An 18,977-nucleotide genomic window follows, 5' to 3' on the forward strand; every position below is an offset into this window, starting at 1 on the left:
GATTGTTTAATAGATAGAAAACAAAGGGTGGGTCTAGGATTGGGTTTAAGGTTAGCTTTCATAATGAAAGGAAATTGCTAACGAAGTCACACATACACTTGTCCAGATAAACAGATATTCCTGGGACTTCTGTTGGTCATTATATTCATCAAGGCTCCTTGAAAGAGGTTGATTCATGAGGTTGCAAAGTTTGTCGTTGCTGCAGACCTACTGCCACAGGGTACATCTAGTGTGCACCCACATCTTAAGTACTGGATGTGGACCTGTGAACTCACTGAAAAAGTTGAGAGAGAGCTTGCAAAGATCTCTTTACACATCATTTTAGCGTCAGTCAAGATGGCAGCCATCACAGTGACACTGGACAGGTTTTTGCAACTATTTCACTAGCTCTGGGTAAGGAGCAGGGCGCTAATGAGCACTGACACTCACAAATTCTGCACTGAAAATCCTAATAAAACAGATGAGTTAAAGCAGATGAACAGCACTGAGTTCATGGGACTTCTACGCATGTCACTTCCTTTTCTATTAAGTGTTTTGTAATTTCTGCTGATTTTTCTGCAAGCCCATTTGATTATACTTAGTGCAGCCTTGATGCGGTGTGCTTGAATTGCTGTATCAGTGAGATTTGCTAAAATAAGTCACACATGAATTGTAGGCCATTATCTATCATTAACTCATCTAGAATTTCATGGCGAACTAAGTGCTATGTATAATGTGTTTTCTCAATCACTACTGGCTGTATTGTCTTAGTATAGCAGAATGTGGCTGATAGTAGAGTCACATGCAGTTCAGATACATGGAAACCAATTTGGGGGAAAAAAGGGTTTAGTTAATAATTGCAAATATTTAAAATCATTTCAGTTATTTCAATTAATTCAGAGGCATTTAAATTAAAATTTATCATGTATTTATTTTAGACTTGTTAGCTGCATACAATGCCCATGACATTCATATCCATGCAGAAGAAAAAAAAAAACAGAAAAACAAACTTGAGCTCTTTTTTCAGGGTATGTCTACTCCAAAAAAAGGCATTTTCAGATTATTCGGTTGATGCCTGTACTTTCCGAGACTTTGTTTCATTAAACAGATTGCATTTTCACCTGGAACTGAAGTCTAAGAATTGCCTGCTAGCATTTATTATTGCTTTAATCATTTACAGTTAATTGCCAACTGATTAGCTCAAGACTAAAAAGAAAAGGTCTAGCAAATGCAAAGTCTTACCATCACGTTTCTGTAGGGGATACTTAGGGCTGGGGTCAGATTTTTAAAGGGGCTCATGCATCAAAAGATGCAAGTGGATATCTAGTGAAATACAGTCTACCTATCCTACATGGTGTCTGGAAACTCATCATCCTGTCTGCCAGCAAAAAGGAACAGAGTGATCAAAACCATCATAAATAGTTGTGGTTGCTGGTTCTCACGTTGAGAATGGTGATACAGTGAATACTGTGGCTACCTCTGTGTGTGTGTGTGCGTGTGTGTGTGTAAGAGGGAATCCTCTTTGGTTTGGAGAAGTCACTGTACAAGACATCTGCTCTTATTCAGCCTTTTCTGAATGCCAGCGATCCTGTCCTTCCCTCTTTTACTCTTTCAGTTGAGATTCAGTTGGGTATCATGATTTTCAGCGTGCTGGTTCCCAACAGGATGAGTCCAACCATTACCAAGAGTCGTGGAGTCTCTTACAGTGTGTATTTGCATCTTCAGATGCCTGAATACTTTTGAAAAGTCTCTGCAGGTCCTTTTATAGGGGTACTTGACCTTCTGCTGGCTTGTGGTTTGTATGTGCTTCTCATTTCAGTTTGTCCACTGATTTTTTGTTGAGAAGATAGGTTGTAAACAGGTCTAAGATCTCTTTGCTCATCACCTTCAGTGTTTAGAACTGGTGGGGACAGAACGTTCTCTATGAAAAGAACATCGGTAGGCTGGTATATCTCACTGTTTCTTCTTGTTTCTGTTCGTTGCATCTCGTCATCTCATCTCATCTCATCATTTTATTTAATTTTCTGGAGACTAGCTACTGCTTTGCACAATGTTTTCTATACCATGTCTTCCAATAATTAATGGACTGTTTCAATTAAAATCAATGCCAGCCTACAAACACATTAATAGATATTTTTGTGGCATAAAACAGTAGCAGAGTTTCCCTTTTATGGCATAAAACAACTGCAAAATTTCTCTTCTTGGTCTGACTAAAATTTGATTATCTTTTATCAGACTTGCCATCAAGCCATCATCACATGAGTTTCTATTTCTAGATTTACATCTATTACTAGACTCAAATTTGTCTTTTCTAATTCTACTTTTTACTAAGAGTTTTAGATAGCTTTCCCCATAGGCTTGTTTTAAGGAAGTATCCCGAATGTTACACCTTTTTTTAAGATTGAAAGGGATTGTATCCTTTGTCCCTTAGTACTGCCTAGGAGATAGTGCATGTTGCTATTGTTTCAGTTATAGCGCTCCTTTGTAATAATTTCCACGTTTTCTGTGTGTATGTGGTTACTGAGTGGTATACTTTATGACTACGTTCAGTTAAATATTGGAAGTTTATTGTGTGATCTTATTTGTTTATTAGTTTATTTGTTATTAGCTTAATGCAGACATGTTGGAAAATCAAGAACAGTGGCTTGGTAACGCACCAGTCTGCTAACACTTCTGATAGAAGTAATACCGTTTGCTTTTACATACCTCTGATGAGCAATGGTTGCACCCATGAACTTGTCAGAGCGAGTGGTAAAAGTCTGTGTTCATTAACATAGGAAAATAAAAGCCTAATGAGATTGAAAAGGATAAGGAACAAGAGGACTGACATGAAAGGGTAACAGAATGAAAAATTCCAGGGACTTGAGTGACTCGTAAGTTGCGACGTGATTAATTTCATCCAGAGGTTGTAAAAAAGCTGGTTGGTCATTCTGCTCCTCATTGGTCTCAAGTTCCTAAAGAGAATAAAGATTAGTCTTGTTGGCTGGCTGGGCAGGTGGACTTCACTGTGCTGCAACTCTGTTGTATCTCTATTATTTTGCAGAGAAGAGGTAAAGAATTGGTAGAAGTGGAAGTAAATATGCACCTGGCCTCAGTGTTGCATCAACTATTGTTAGAGCTAGTTAGAAAAACGCTTCATTTGCTAATGTTTTAAAGGACTTTTTTTAAACTTTGATTAATAATTTTTCATATTTGGATTAACTAACGTTTTCTTGATTTTGAGAACCAGATTGCTCCCTCCGTTTTTCATTTTTCACTGCCATTATTTTGTGGATGCTTTTTCAAAAAATTTGTATATATTAACCAAATTTTTGACTTAGCCTAGAAGTTATCATTCTTGTCAGGTTTCTCTAATGATGTTACTTCAATAGCCAAAGATTTAGTATGGTGAATGTTTACAGAATTTTGGAAGTTTGCTGCTTAGAAAATCCAGACTTAATTCTATTATATTTATATAAATGTGCATTTTCCAACTTTTTAATTTAGCACATTTCCTTAAAGATAATTTTATTGCTTTTAAACATGACTGTCATAAAATTGTCCCTAAGCCAAACTGCATAACACTTCTATCTCTGTATGTACACAAAAGCACCCTATATATGTGTGATAAAAATAAAATTGCTATATGAATCTGTAGACATTAATTTTTCAGTATATTTTGTTAATTTATTTACAGTATCCAGGTAAATTGACATTGATTTTCATTCTGGAAACTAAAATTGTAACTATTAATGTGAAAATATTTGCTTATCCAAGACTTCAGTGCCAGCTTTAGCTATTAAGATTAGGTAAAGTACATGTTGGCCACATTTTAACTCTGAGTTCTTACAATAGTTTAAACATGTAAGTAAACAAGGCACAGTATAAATAGGCAGTGTAATTTTTTTTTTTTAAAGGTCATCTGTGTAAGTCAGCTGCAAATCACTTTTTTTTCATTGCCAGTCAAGTCTCGTTGCCACTATTTATGTTATGAAACTTCTCTTTAAATAAATTACAAATATTTTCAGGTTTTTTATTGCTGGATAATTCAGACCCCGTTACTGACATTGTTTCCTGATTTATTTTTAGTTTCTTTATTCAGAAAAGTCTTCTAAATTTAGGGAGGCATAAAGTTGACAAAAAGCTGCATATGTTTTTCCAACTCTCTTCCAGTTGCCTGACACTTTGTCAAGAGTGTGTAAAATCATGTAGCAGAGAGTAAAATACGGATTAAACAAAATTCAATCATCCTGAAAGGGCCACTGCTTTGTTTTGGTTTTCTCCCATTATTTTCTTTTTTTTTTTTTCCTCTATCTGTCCATGTTTTGTTCTCCCCTGCTTTTAAGCAAAATGATGTGATTTATCACAGTGCTTTACTTTGGATCCTAGCTCAATGAAATAATTCAACACATAGCTCTTTTTTATTGTTTTTATTTCAGCAAGCCATTTTTTGCACAATAGTGTGCTGTTTGGACACTTGAAAATTCAAATGAAATGGGGAATTTTTTCCTCGGAGTAGTTTTTGACCAACTTTTCTATTTAGAGCATGCTATTTGAAGAATGTTGCCAAGCTACATGCATTTTCTATATATCATGTGCACTTGTTTGCGCAAACACAACCTGTTGTATGTTTTGCTTACAATATTAATGCACATATCACATGTTATCTGGGTCACGTAATTTAGTTGTTCTGAGCAATTGCTAGTTTATGGCTGGGCTTCCACATTTGTGCAACTCATCCCAATTTGAAAGAGGACAGGTTCCTAAAGCTTACAGTAGAAGAACAAACCACTGCTGAAATCTGTTGTAAAAACAATCTCTCTGACAAAAAAGGCTAACCAAAAGAGGGAAGATATCTGGAAAAGTGTAGAGAAGATGGAGAGAGCCAAAGAAGAACAAGCAATGCAACAGGTGTGTCATATAGCAGGGGAAATGCAGTTTAACCCCCACTGAATTATTTTTTAAAAAATCCAGATTTTTTTTTTTCAGACTAAAAAGGAAGGGATTCAAAGACCAGTCCCATTCAAATTGCCACAGGAAATGCATAACTGCACAAACAGACATTTTATAAACATGTGTTATGAAGGTTTTAAAGAAGACAAAGTAAAATCTACTGTCATTTTAATATAATGTAGTAAGAAATCCAACAGTTGCCTCTTCCAGGTTCAGAAATACTATGATTTTTTGATCCTGAAAAATAGTTCTGTGAAAGAATTTCTCTAATTTCAACAGTACTCTAAAGCCATGTTGGCTTCATGATATATATATATAAAAATTATTTTGAAGTGATTTTTGTATGTAGGGAATTAACTAAACAAAAAGAAAAAAACAAAGAGAGAAGAGATTGACTGAAGAGGGGCAAGTGGGACAGCGAAAGAAAAGAGAGAAAAACGTTTGCAAGGAAAGACTGGAACATTCATGCCACATGGGTGAAGTGAAAGTAAAGTGACTCTGTAGACATTTTACATGACATAAAGAGGCAACCCGAAAAAAATAAAAGGGATTATTTTTTGCAAATAGGAAAACCCAACCAACCAACCGGGGATGGTCCAAAGGTGAAACTAGAAGTATCCAGACTGGAAGTAAATGACTGTGTTTTGGCTGTCACTGTAATTGTGACTGTCACCAGTCACTGTGCTGTGATTGGTCCCTAGATTTTTTTGGTAGATTGTTATTTGCCATTTTTAAATCAAAATGCGTTCTTCTAAAGGACAACTACATGTTCTTGGTCCCCATTAGGAATAACTGGATCAAGTTTCACTTTTTTGTGTTATTTAGAAGTCACTGTAGATTATCAGAGTGTCCCCTTATGGGAATTATGTTGCTTAAAGCTTCTTAGAAAATAATATAAATGGTGAAGTAAAGACAGAGGAAACTCTGCTTAAACACTCAGTAGATAACTATAGCTCTTTAAATGGAAAAGATGTGGTATTTTAAAGGAACGGATTTTAGATCGACAGAGAAATGATTGTAAAAATAATCACAATATGCTATAGTTAGTACAGCTTAAATTTGACTGCTTGTCAAGTATTTTGAGGAGAGGAAAATCTGATTTGCCATCAAATTCACAAGTACATAGTTAGATTTTAAATACCTTTCTTACCACTAAGGATACGTCTACAGTCTAATAACAACAGCCACCAATCTCTGATGTTTCAGCCATTTAATGTACCTAATTTGGACAGTACACTCGAAGGCTAAGACCCACATTAACACATTTTAACACAACCTCGGTGCAGCTATACAAATTTTGCGCTGCATCTAACTCACCTCCAGCTGGGTCTCAGTATGGGCAGCAGAAGTGCAGCCAGTACCCGTCTGGTGAGGCAGACCCGATGGCCGCTTCCACCACCATTCTGCCACCCCTGAGTCAACTCCTTCGGTATTGCTCTAAAAGCAAATGGATTTGGGCTGAATTTGCAAAGCATCCTCCCCGTCCCTTCCCCCCAGCCCCCCCAAACTAATCCTTCTTTCTGTGAGGGGTTTTTTGGTTTGTTGTTGTTTTTTTTTTTGCATGGTTTGTGTGAAGCAGGCTTTAAAACACTGGGCATAAGTCTGAGAGTTATGATAGCCAGGGATTTGAGATGGAGGAGAATTAGAAGCAGCTCCGGGTATCAGTGGGTACGAAGGTCTCCGTCATTAAGGACCACGACTAAATAAACATGCTGCGATATGATTGCTTTATTGCTCTTTGCTCATTTTATGTCATTTTATTGCCTTACTAATGGCTATAGGATTAGGTGTATAAGGGGGTGCTGAAAATGGAGAACTAAAAGAGGTACATAAAAAAGTGTGCGCTTCCCATAGAGATTCCAACTTTTCCTCATCATGGATGATGGAGAGGCTAATTTACCTTGCATAGATAAACGAGGGTAGGGAGAGAGGCACAGAGGGACTTAAAGAACATATCCATTTCTAGGCTTCATCCTCACTTTAGTACACCTGATGATTTTTATGTGCCTTTATAGTGGCCCCAGTGGGAGAGGCTGTGTCATTACAAGTAGTGCTTTTTTCCTCCACAATTAGGCAAATGGTATGTTTCTGATCCAGGGTCTACATGTGACAATATGCGGATAAGAATTAATTTTATATATATTTAACTATTAAATAAAACAGTCTGATTTCTGATATTGCCAAAATCAATCTGGTATGCTGGTGTAGCTGTATCACTTCTGAGGACAGAAAGTACTGATGGGCTAATAATTTTACTGCTTGCTATTTTGCATGCACTGCAGTTTAGAAGATCAATAAAGAATGTAGTGCCTCAGCAGACCTACAATTTAGACTCCAAGAATCTCTGTTCTTGACTAAAGTCCTGTTGCAGCTACATAAGGGGAGCTAGTTTCATCCCTGGTGTCTAGAAGTGATATTCTACGTTGGCAGTTTCTTCCAAGGGAAAGAACGATGTATGATGCATAAGGTTTCTGGGAAAGTAAAAAGCCAAGCAAAAAATGCTGTCTTAGCTGAAGCCAGTGGATATATATATATTTTTTTTTTAATAGGAGAACCTAAAAATGACATGCTTTTATTTGGATCTTAATAGCATGGAGTTACATTTGTGATGCAGAAAAAAAAATGTCTTTCAGAACTTTGTGAGTGGTCAGGGTATATTTTATTTGTATTTAAGAATTGCTCATAAATGCATAGACTACACACATATAAGAATGATCAGAATTGATAGGTAGCATTGACATGAATATACATAAAACAAACAAAAAAAGATAGTGACAGCCCAGCTAAAGCTTAGCATTTAAAAGTGCAGTTCACCCAAGAAAAGTCAGCAAACCTGCAAGAGTTGTAAAGTAGTTCTCAAGGTTACTACAAAATGTCCCTTTGTTTCCTTCATGCCTTCATCGTTCTTGAAACCCTCTCCACATAGTCAAATTAAACTTATTTCTCTTTCAGTCCTTCCTACTACAAATCCTGTTTTACTATGTAGTTTACCCAGTACCTAAACATTAGTCATCCAAAGAACAGGGAATCTTTTATTCATACACTTCCATGTCAACAGTTCTGCAGTCTGAAAAAACATTTTGTCTTTTATTCCCTATATGTAATCCTTCCAGATAGTATTTCAAGACATTGTATAAATTCTATGCTTTTTTATTCTACAAGCAGAAGAAAATCTGGCATCAACATTGTCTGATGACTTAAGCATTTTCTTGAAGTTTCTTTAATCTTCAGAAATGCCTTTGTACCTTGAGTGAAAGCACTGTATTCTCAACGTTTATAATCCAAATAAGAATTTTCTGTAGGAGCATAGTTGGTTTGCATTGCAGGTAGCTTAGCATTTATTTTACTCTTATTGGCTGCAGGTATTACCTAGAGGTGAGGATGGAAACACAGCCTAGGAAATCAGCCTTCCCTCATCTGTGTATGGAGAGCTGAAGCTTCTGTACTCTGTTGTTTTCTTTTTTGAATGTAAGTAAAATTTTGCTGCATGCTTCACTAACCTCCTTGCTTGCTAGAGACTCTATCATTAGCAGTCCTATTTCGACACGCCGCTCTCAGAAAATGATGGCCATTTGGAGACACAGCTGTTGGAAAGATCATGTGCTCCTGAAAGCCACATAAATACCTATGAAATCGGAGAAATTGGTGGTAGGCTGGTGGAAGGTATGCACACCCCAAACATTTTTGCTAAATGACAGTTATGTTGCTCACCCAAAGCCGTGTGTGCTCTTTATCAGGCAATTGCTTCCTCATCGTATCTTATTACTTTCCTCAGTTGTCCAGATTTTTCAATATCCTCTGGGAAAGATGAACAGAAGACCTGTGAACCGCTAGTTTCTTCTTCCTTTTTTTAATTGGTATACTTTAGTCAGTTAATTAAGGACTTTGCAACTCCAACATGTATTGACCTTGAAGACCCAGTCCTTGAAAGGTGATTATTTTTTTCTATTGATTTCATTAAATTTTGCATGATCAGATATTCTTCAGTTCTGGGCCCTAAACATACAAGACTTCAAAAAGTATTTTTTCCACTTTCTTAAGTGAATTCTACTGTGAACGTTTCCCTCTGTCCCCCAGTGAACTCCATGATTCTTGTTCCTTCCTACTCAGCAGCAACTCGTGTGTTTTGAATTCAGTCCCACTTGTTCATCAGGATGATTTTTTGCACATTTTCCCTGTTTAATTATATAACGCCACATGTGCTCAATTTGTGCAAACATCCTTTGGACTTGTTACAATTTGATTTTCTGTCAAGGATAGTTCCAAAGAAGAGCAAATGATGGGCAAAGGAAATGATGCTGGTGTGTATCTCATTTGCAATTCTAATAGCGGCTTTGTGAATTTGAACACGTTAGTAAAGAGCACTTCACTCAAGTGCACATTACCGCCGAACTTGCTAAACATGTCTAAGAATAATGCTACTCCAATCTGGGCAAATTAGATGGATAACATCATTTGCAGCAGTTGTTAATTATGTATCAGCTGCAGTCACAGCGTAATTCTGCTAATTGCTTATCGCGCTAAGGTTAACTTTCTGTCATTTATATTTGTTTAATTCATAATTAGAATAACACACTTGATATTGTTTGCTGTCCACTTTTAAAAAAAAACATTAATGATGCAAATGTTCAGCAACATAAGACTAGAAGAGATCTCCTGAATTATCAACTTTGCTGATGTCATCAACCCACGTAATATCTTTCATAAATTTCTCTCTGTGTCTTAAAACCAGTTAGATTCCTCACCTCTGCTACTTAAATGGAGGTTTGTTACAGTGTCGTGACCCTGCCATGTTTAGATGCTTTCCACTTGCCAGCCTCAAATTTATGTCTTTGTTCTTTTGGCAGCATTGTTTTACTGTCTAAATAATTTTTCCCCCTATGATGTTACCATGCATGATTTATTTGTAGAATACTCTCTCACTTCTCACTTCCCGGAGATGGGCAAACCAAGTCCTTTTAGTCTCCTCCTGTAAGATCTACATTCTCATGCCCTGAACATGGCTGGCAAGCCATTAGTGCTCCTTAATTCCAGCTGTAATGGCAGCTTTTAACTCCCCTGCCTCGTGCAGATGGAAGTAGAAATGCCATTCACTGTCAGACGAATGACAGATAGCAGGAGGTGTAGATGAGTTCCGCTGGCTCTACAAAATGTGTCCAGAAGTACTGGTGGAAGCGACTGGCTGACTTCTTATTCTGGCTAAGTGAACAGATATGGCAGTATTTTAATGAAAACTGTTTGAGACAGCTAAGTCAATCTTTTCAAACCAAGTCCATCATAGTAGCTTAATTTATGTATACATCTGAAAAATAGGGAATGCCATAGTAATTTAGCCAGGGGAGGCTAGAAAGGTATTGTGATTCTTAGAGAATAAAAATTCAATCAAGACTTGAGAAACTGGGTGACAATTGAGAAACAAATTAGGGCACTGGCTGGAGAGAACTCTGCTGAGAAGAACCAAGGGGTCTTGGTAGGCAGTGAGGAGAGCATGAGCCAGCAGTGTGTCCTGTGAGCAGAGGGCCAACAGCATCCCAGGCGGTATCAGCAGGATCAAGGGAAGTGATTATTCCCTTTTACTCAGCACTCGTTAGGTAGCATTTAAAAAGGTGCACCCAGTTTTACCCCCTCCCCGCCCACCCGCACCCTTCTTTCTTCCAGGAAAGACTTGGATAAACTGGAGGAAATTCAGCAGAGGGCCACCAAGATGGCCAGGGGCTGGAACAACCTGCCCAGTTGAGGAGTAGCTAATGGACCAGAACTGTTTCAGCCTGGAGATGAGATGGCTTTGGGAGAGGGGGCCTCACAACAGCGTCTGGTACCTCAGGGCAGTTTGTGAAAATATGGAGCCAGGCTTTTCCTTGTGGTGCAGGTGGGAGAACAGAGGCTATGGACACAAGTTGAAACAGGAGAATTTCAGGCTGTATGTAAGAAGAAAATTTCCCCCATCTGAGGACCAGGGGGACCAGGTCCAGCAGAGGAACACGGCGCCCAGAGGTTGGGCAGTCTCCATCCTTCACCGTATTTCATGATATGAGTGGATAAAGCCCGTAGCAGCCTGGTCTGACCTGCATTGAGGAGAAAGTTGAACTCTATGATCTCCTGAGCTCCTTGAAGTTAAGGAGTAGGAATGTATTCAGGATTCCTCATGTCTATTATGGTATTTCATATAGTTCCTCCTTTTGCACTCATGAAACTGATTATTATGTGTCATAAAAATGCCCAGCCTTTCAGTTCACTTCTGTAGCTCGGCTTTCTTGACTGAATTTTATATTAAGATCCCCTTCAGCAAATAACATCAAGACAGTAATATTTTTCATAATTCTTTTTTCATAATTTTTTCTTTTTCTTTTCCTTCTTTTTCTTTTTTCTTTTTCTTTTTCTCTTTCTTTTTCTTTTTCTTTTTCTTTTTCTTTTTTCCTTTTCCTTTTCCTTTTTCTCTTTTTTCTTCTTCCTTTTCCTTTTCCTTTTCCTTTTCCTTTTCCTTTTCCTTTTCCTTTTCCTTTTCCTTTTCCTTTTCCTTTTCCTTTTCCTTTTCCTTTTCCTTTTCCTTTTCCTTTCCCTTTCCCTTTCCCTTTCCCTTTCCCTTTTCCTTTCCCTTTCCCTTTTCCTTTCCCTTTCCCTTTCCCTTTCCCTTTCCCTTTTCCTTTTTTTTTCTTTTTTCTCTTTCTTTCTAAAACAAATGAAAAAAGTGACTTCACTTATGTAAAATAAAACTGCTTACAACAATGATTCTGAAGACTTGGGGGTCCCAAAGTAATTATTTCTGCCACACTTCCTAGGAATGGTTTGATTTCAGATTTTTTTTTTTTTTAACTGTTCTTTCCAAGACAGCAGTAGACAACAGTGCTGTAGTTTTCTTTCATTTTTTTCCCCAAGAACACTATGCAGATCAAACAAGGCAAATCACATCAATCTTTGATTAGAAAGTATTTACTGTGTCTTCTATCCCCGACATTTATTATATGTAAAAAAAAAAAAAGCGTAAAAAAGAAGTTGCAGTGTTTTAGTTGCACTTATTCAAATGCCCAGGCAAGGCCAAGTTTTAGCAAGAAGTTGCATCTTCATTAGACCAAGCAGGACATCCACTTCAAACAGCCAGTGTTGACATTCTCTTTGGTGCAGCGATTGGGTTATTGCTGTTATGGCAATCAGTCTGTACAGTTAGACCTTATATCACCTGAAAAAGAAAATCCTGTTACGCCTATTTTTTCCACTCACCTGCAGATTCTGAAAGTTTTCAAAATACTTCTTCATGGTATTTGTAATAAAACCTTAACATAAATGGTTAGGATACACCCAGCAGTGACCTTTTCATCACCTGACTAAATGAAGTCATCTTTGTTTCCTTGCTTGCACACCACCGCTACTGACTCAGCCTTCCTGATTCCTAAACAAATATGTTCTGCAGTTCCTTCTGATTAGGACATTCTTTTCTACTGTGATTTTGCTGCTTTTTGGAAGTTGAAAGACTTAAGTTTTCATAGGAAGTTACTTTTGCCATTCTCACAAATCAGCTAGGGATATTTAAATACTAATGTGTTTCAAATGCTGACGTATTTACAGAACTTACTGATCAAAAGTGGACTGTCACCTTAGATATTTTCTCAGGTGTCTAATTAAAGCACTGTTATCTGGAAGATGAATCAGTTTTAAGTGTTGTCAGGGCATTTAATCAGTAAAGAGTACAGTTTACAGCTGCTTTTTCTCCTTAATCAGATGAAAAGAGGGATATCTTTACTGCATGTTTTTGAAAAATCACCAAAACCTTGGAGTGCAACAACTTTTGTGTGTCTCCTGTGATAAATTTAACAGATTAGTTGTGATTTCTCCTTTTTTTTTTTGACGTAGAGTGTAGCTTTGGTAAGGCAGCTTAACTTCCAGTGGAAGGCCATTCCTGTGGCTGTATCTACACTCTGGGGTAAGTGCATCACAGTCCTGCTCCCAGGAGGTGCACCTGAGTAATGTCTCTGCAAGGTGGGGAAGTGACCTGTGTTCTCCGCATGCCTTGTATTTCTGGTTCCCTGGGCCAGAGGGGGTATCAGCTAGGCTCTGACTTTGTGTGCTTGGTGTACTTCCAAAGGAAAGCAGAGAGGCCTGTCCTCCAGTCACAGGGATTTTTGGGTACACATTCAGAAGCCAGGAGTGCAGGCAAGACCATGCAGGATAGCTGTCCCACAGTTAGGAATGGTATCGTAACATTTGCTTTGTTGCTTTCTGCTATGAGGGATGATCTTCACCTAGCTTTTTTTTTTTTTGTTATATTACATATCTTTCTATTTTTATCAAATGCAGAGATACCTGGGTCTGATTCTGTTAATCCTCATTTGGTATAGTGTCCATCATTTTGTGACTGCACACGTGGCCATTCTTTTTAAGTTGGCTGACCCTCTTACTGAAACTCGGGCCCTCTGAAGCATAACTTAAGTTGGAGAAAACATTCATTATGTGAACTAGGAGTATAGCGATATTTGAGTTTGTTTTAAAATGTGATAAAGGTTTTTTTTTTCTGGCATTCATAACCTGTAGCAGGTGGGCTATAAGATATATTTTCATTTTTAAGGAAGTGCTCAGGTGGATAGTGCAGGAGGTGGGTCTCCAGCCAAGGTCTCCACCTTCACGTCTCTGGTCAGATTTTGGGGAGTCATTTGCGTAGATTCACCTCACCTAACTCTAGATGTCTGTTGCGTTTGTGTGAGCACTTTAGTTAGACAACCAGCGGGAAGAAATGGGTGTTTCAATTCAAGAAGTGATTCAGTTCAACCTACTGTTAAAGATAAGTTTGATGAATCTGTTTAGATGTGCCTGTTTAAGATATAGAAAGGGAGTTAGGCATTTACTTTACGTGCAGATGACTATATTGTAGACACGTGGACTCAAGTGTTATAAACACTATCTTTAGTTGTCCTTTGCCTCAGTTCTCTGTTCATAAAAAGGGGAATGTAGTTTGTGCCTCTCTCAAAGGTATGGAGATAATGTTAGTGACTGCAAGGTTCTCAGATAAAGTGATGGAGCCTACCTACATGAATACATTAAAAACAAGGAATACAGCCACCTGAATATGTGCAGAAAACCCACCCAGACACAGCTATTATCTGTCATACTTAAAGTAGGCCTGATCACATAGCTTACATTACTGCAGCTACACATAACTTTTCAGATTGTATCTTGATGATTTGCATTGTGTTTTTTCTCATAACTGCAGCTGTGACCATTTCTCAAAGTTTCCTCTTACCTGCTCTTAAGATAGAGACTAAGCACAACTTTTCAGGACTGCTTCTTTCATAGTTTCCATGCCAGGGAGTTTTTTTTCCTGCTCAGCTTGATCGGTGTTCTGGTTTTATTAATCAGAGATGCAGCCCATCTAATTTTTCTAACATTTATCATCAGCTTTTAAAAGGGACTTTTACTGGTTTTGAGCTTATTAAAATCACTGTTAAAAACATCTGTTGGGAGAAGATATATCTGCATTTCTTGGAAGTCACAGAAGTTAATGTTTTATTCCTACCCGAAACACACCTAGCATGTGTTAAATTAAGAGATAACCACTGGCCAATTGCAGAGTGGATCTGTGTGTATACAGCACAGAATAGGCTGAAGCTCCTTCTCCAGAAGATTGTGTTTTATGTGCACTGGGGTCTGAATTTACTGCACCTACAATGTAGATGCCTCTGCCCATAAAGATATCAAGTGTTCATGGCCTCCCCAATCCTTAGGACAGCCCTGTTGTTTGTATTTTCAAGGAGATACTGTTATTTCATGTTTGCTGAAACCAAGAACGACTTTGTTCTCTTAAGGAAAATAATTTAATAATTTTAATGTGAAATTTCTTGGTTTATGACCTAATGCAATGGTTTCCTTGTCCCAATTTAGTATTTTTAGAAGCTTTGGGTTGTTGTTTTTGATATACTTTATGAGCTATATTTTCAGCAGTACTCAATCTCGTCATGTATTATTGTTCTCAGAGGGAAAAGCATCCCTTTGAAAATCAGGGTATTTTACATGCATGCTTCCCCAGGAGGTGAGTTGGTCTAAAAATCTTCATATGTATTTGATGGATAAAATCAAGTTATTTTGATACTTTAAAGAGCTGAGCCAAAATATCATTGAAACAGAAGATATGCCTTTATGCTTTCGTGTTGTTCCTTTAATCGGGTAGTATTTTGAATTTTCTCTCACTTTTTCATATTTTCAATTTAAACACATAGGCTTTAACATGCTCTGAACTTCTCATTAACTGATTTTTGTAACAATGAAAATGAGAGAAGTTGTCAAGTTAAGCATAACCATGCTAGTGTCTTGGAAGAGTTAAATCAAGTGTGTTGACACAACGTTCTTTCTGCAGGAATGTGATGAGTCAGTTTAGACTCTAGTTAAAAATTTTAATTTTAGACAGAGTAACTGAAAATAATGGGACTTGTGTGACTATTCAGTTATTTAATTAGCCTTTTACGTAGGACCAAGAGTTATATAGTCACTAGTATGGGCAGAAGTGTACCGAGTTTGTTTTGAAACATTACGTAGAATATATAACTCAATTCATCAGGGGATAGAATATAGAAATCAGAAGACTTGCTGCGATTAATTCATCACACAGAAAAGAGAGATTCTAGGCAGGCCGAAAAAAAAACCCAAACAAACCTTGCCTTGATACTGGTTAACCTTTTTTTGAACTCTTTTATTGCGTATGACAAAGGCAAGGGTGTTTATCTGTGAAAAAAAAAATCTCATTATATGGTATTTTTCAAGATAAATGTGGATAAATTGTAAGTCGAGTTTATCTAACTGGCTATATAAAACATTGTTTATGAGCAAGTTTGCATAAAAACCTGCCAAGGAGTCTTGTTAAGACATTACTAATCACCCGGGGATGACTGAACAAGTGTTTAGTCTTCCTTATCAATATCACGATGGGTTGGTTTTATCTTACACCTGAACTCTTTCCTCTTTTCTTCTCATTTCATTCTGCTCTCCGGAACAAGTCTCTGATTAATTTTTCTGTGTGTACCAGAAAATAAGTTACCTGATTTAAGCAAATAATTAACAAGTGACTCCAGTTATTTAACTGTAACTCAGCAAATCTCACCACAAAAATCTGTGCTACAAAAATCCTTTAAGCCCTCTAAACTGGCAACACTTCATGGCTATTGTGAGTTTTCAAGAATAAAATGAACTAAAGAATGTTAAGTTAAAATAGAAATATTAAATACTAAAGTCTACCTAGTAGTAATTCGAATACCTAACCGTAAACCTTATCTGTTGCTATGTAAAAAGCAAAATTATCCTATATTTTGTCCTTTCTCCCCATGAAAATGCACAAGTTTTTGATAGTGCCTGCTAACCCCAGATAGGGTTAGCAAATTTACTGTTAATCTGGACACAAAGCCAGCACAGGAATGGATTGAAGTTGCAAAATAACAGATTTACTACTAGCTCATGGAGAGAATCTGCACATGAGCAATACATTGTCAAAAATTATTAGGGTCCAGTTTGGAGGAAGGAGAGCTTCCCCTCTCAAATCCATTTTTGTAGGTATAATGGATAATTCAGGAGGCAAATCCAGCTGTCACAAAAACACCGCAAATGAATTCCTGTGTGTACATCTATACATATACCCATACTTATACATATGTATATATTACCCAAGATTTTAAATCTGCATAACATTTGGTATCTATATATGTTGCAGTCTACTATGGGCAGCCTCCTGGAACAGCTAGGTAAAGGAGTATGACTACTCTGTGTCCTCAGTCTTTACCTCCTAACCCCTGTACCTGGCATACTGTGTTCTGACTGACTAGACTAGACTAGACTAGACTGTTTCAGTTGGAAGGGACCTACAATGATCGTGTAGTCCAACTGCCTGACCAGTTCAGCACTGACCAAAAGTTAAAACATGCTGTTAAGGGCATTGTCCAAATGTCCTCTCAAACACTGACAGGCTTTGGGCATCGACCACCTCTCTAGGAAGCCTGTTCCGTGATTGACCACCCTCTTGGTAAAGAAATTCTTCCTAATATCCAGTGTGAGCCTCCCTTGGCACAGCTTTGAACCATTCCCGCATATACAATCACTGGATACCAGGGAGAAGAGCTCAGCACCTCCGCCTCCACTTCCCCTCCTCAGGAAGCTGTAGACAGCAATGCCACCCCTCAGCCTCCTTTTCTGCTGACTGTCATCAGGCTTCCATTTCGCTATTAGCTATCCCTCTAAATATTCCCATAGAAATGTCTTTCTTCAACAGGCACCATCATGGCCTTGCCTCTTCCATCAGCCAGACACACTGCTCACCGTAAGTGCAGTTGCACGGCTACTTGTTGGCATTTTGTGGTGGCCTATATACAGTGGTCCATGTATGATGTCTCGGCTATGAGATGGCTTTTCCTGGACTATTTCCTGCTCTTCAGCAGTGGTATTACTTGGTGAAAGGCTGTCTTATGCTAAATTGACGACAGAAATCTCAGAGGAAAGTTTTAAGGTTATTAGCTGCTGACACAGAGGAGTTATAGGTGTAATCCAGCTCTCCTTAGTTGAAGAAATTCGCTGCAACATGAGGATAATAAAAAAGTGAAATAATAAGAATAGCAAAAATCTTCCTGAATCTGGTTGGTAATCAAGGGCTAGAGAGTGCAGCTGCAAGACCACCACACACAGGGGGACCACTGGTTTCACTAAGCCATTGACAGAAAGTAGCACAGAACATCTGGAAAATACAGAAGAAATGTCAATAATTTTGATCTGTGCAGATTGTGGTTGAATGCAATGAATACGAGAATCATCCTCAAAACATACCTTTCTGTTAGAGAGAGCGCAACTAAGGGTTTGCGAACTGGAATGTGCCTTGTACTTTGTGAGATGCTACCCAAGGCACTCACTGATGTGTGTGTGCGTGTGTAAGTGATAAATAAAATCAGATAAACCAGATGATAGCTTTGTTTACCTTGACCTGAAGTAGCAGATATAACGTCTTCCCTTTGCATATGACACCATTATATTGCTGCTGCTATGCTAGTAGCATATCCCCTCAATGACAGTGTGGCATATAAAGCGAATAAATCATTTATCCTTTTAGAATAAGCTGCAGAGAATGATATTTGGAATAGGGAGGGAGGATCTGAAAGCGAGCTATATCCTGAGACAGTTTAAATTATCTTCAAAATTATCCTGCAGCAACTGTTCTTCAGGCTCAAAATACTTTAGAGCTTTCATATTCCTTTGCTATTTCCCCTCAAGTTACAGACAGGGCAAAGACCCTACTGGATGCAAGATTAAAATTGTAAATTTCACTTCATAGAATTTGGAGTATAAAGTCTCTTGCTCTGCTTTGAAACTCTGATGTAGACTGTTCATTGACATCTTCATAACTACTTTGGGACTACTTCAGTCTTGAAAAACATGCTAAATAGGGTGGGTCCATAGTGTTTGACAAGTCAGAAGCCAGGCAAGCTCTTTGTTTTCTGTGTTTATTCATATTCATGGCTGCTGAAGTTGTAGCTGGGTGTTCCAAAAGACGGATACTTTATGAAGCCAAAAGTGTAAATAGAAAGACAATTCAGACCTCGCAGTAACGGTCCTTTCCCTGTTACTCCAAAATGAAAAAAAGAAAAAACAACCCTCATCATAACTTATAAAAGCAAGCTATGTCTTTTTGCTGTATGATACAGTGGAACTCAACATAATGAATCACCGATTCAAATGAAAAAAGAGGCAGATTCAATATGTGCAAGAATCTCATTTTTATAGAATGCCTGGGGTGGTCTAAGTGTCTAAAAATGTGTGTAATGGAAAGAGGCTTAGCCTAGATTTCCCACAAAGATTTGTACTTATGTTTCACCTGGCATGATTTGTTGCAGCTAATCTTACCACCTTGCCTAATAAGTGTGCCGTGAAACCCTGTTATTCAATTCTGGTTGCTTTAGCAACTTTTCTAGTGTTTGATATAGCCACTATATTTTTAGGACAAAGTCAAAAGGAAGATGTAAAATGAAAAGGCACAGAAGCATCTAAGTGCCATAAATTTACTTGGTGAAGCTGATGGCTGATGCTGGGTTTGAGAAGTGCATATGAGA

At 37.8% G+C, this 18,977-nt stretch overlaps 1 protein-coding gene across 3 annotated transcripts in view; it reads left to right on the top strand.

Annotated features, from left to right (window-relative positions):
• HNF4G (hepatocyte nuclear factor 4 gamma) overlaps window positions 1–18,977 on the top strand; it is a 64,466-nt gene that overhangs the window by 18,685 nt on the left and 26,804 nt on the right. Inside the window, exons 2-3 of one of the 3 annotated variants that reach the window (XM_063327077.1) lie at window positions 8,274–8,379; window positions 12,760–12,829. The exons of 1 other annotated variant lie outside the window; for it this stretch is intronic. The gene's annotated coding sequence lies outside the window, so the exon portion shown is untranslated. The remainder of the gene's footprint in view (window positions 1–8,273; window positions 8,380–12,759; window positions 12,830–18,977) is intronic. One more of the 3 variants, XM_063327075.1, reaches the window with a different exon arrangement.

The sequence above is a fragment of the Chroicocephalus ridibundus genome, chromosome 2 (assembly GCF_963924245.1).
Source record: "Chroicocephalus ridibundus chromosome 2, bChrRid1.1, whole genome shotgun sequence".
Lineage (NCBI taxonomy): Eukaryota > Metazoa > Chordata > Aves > Charadriiformes > Laridae > Chroicocephalus > Chroicocephalus ridibundus.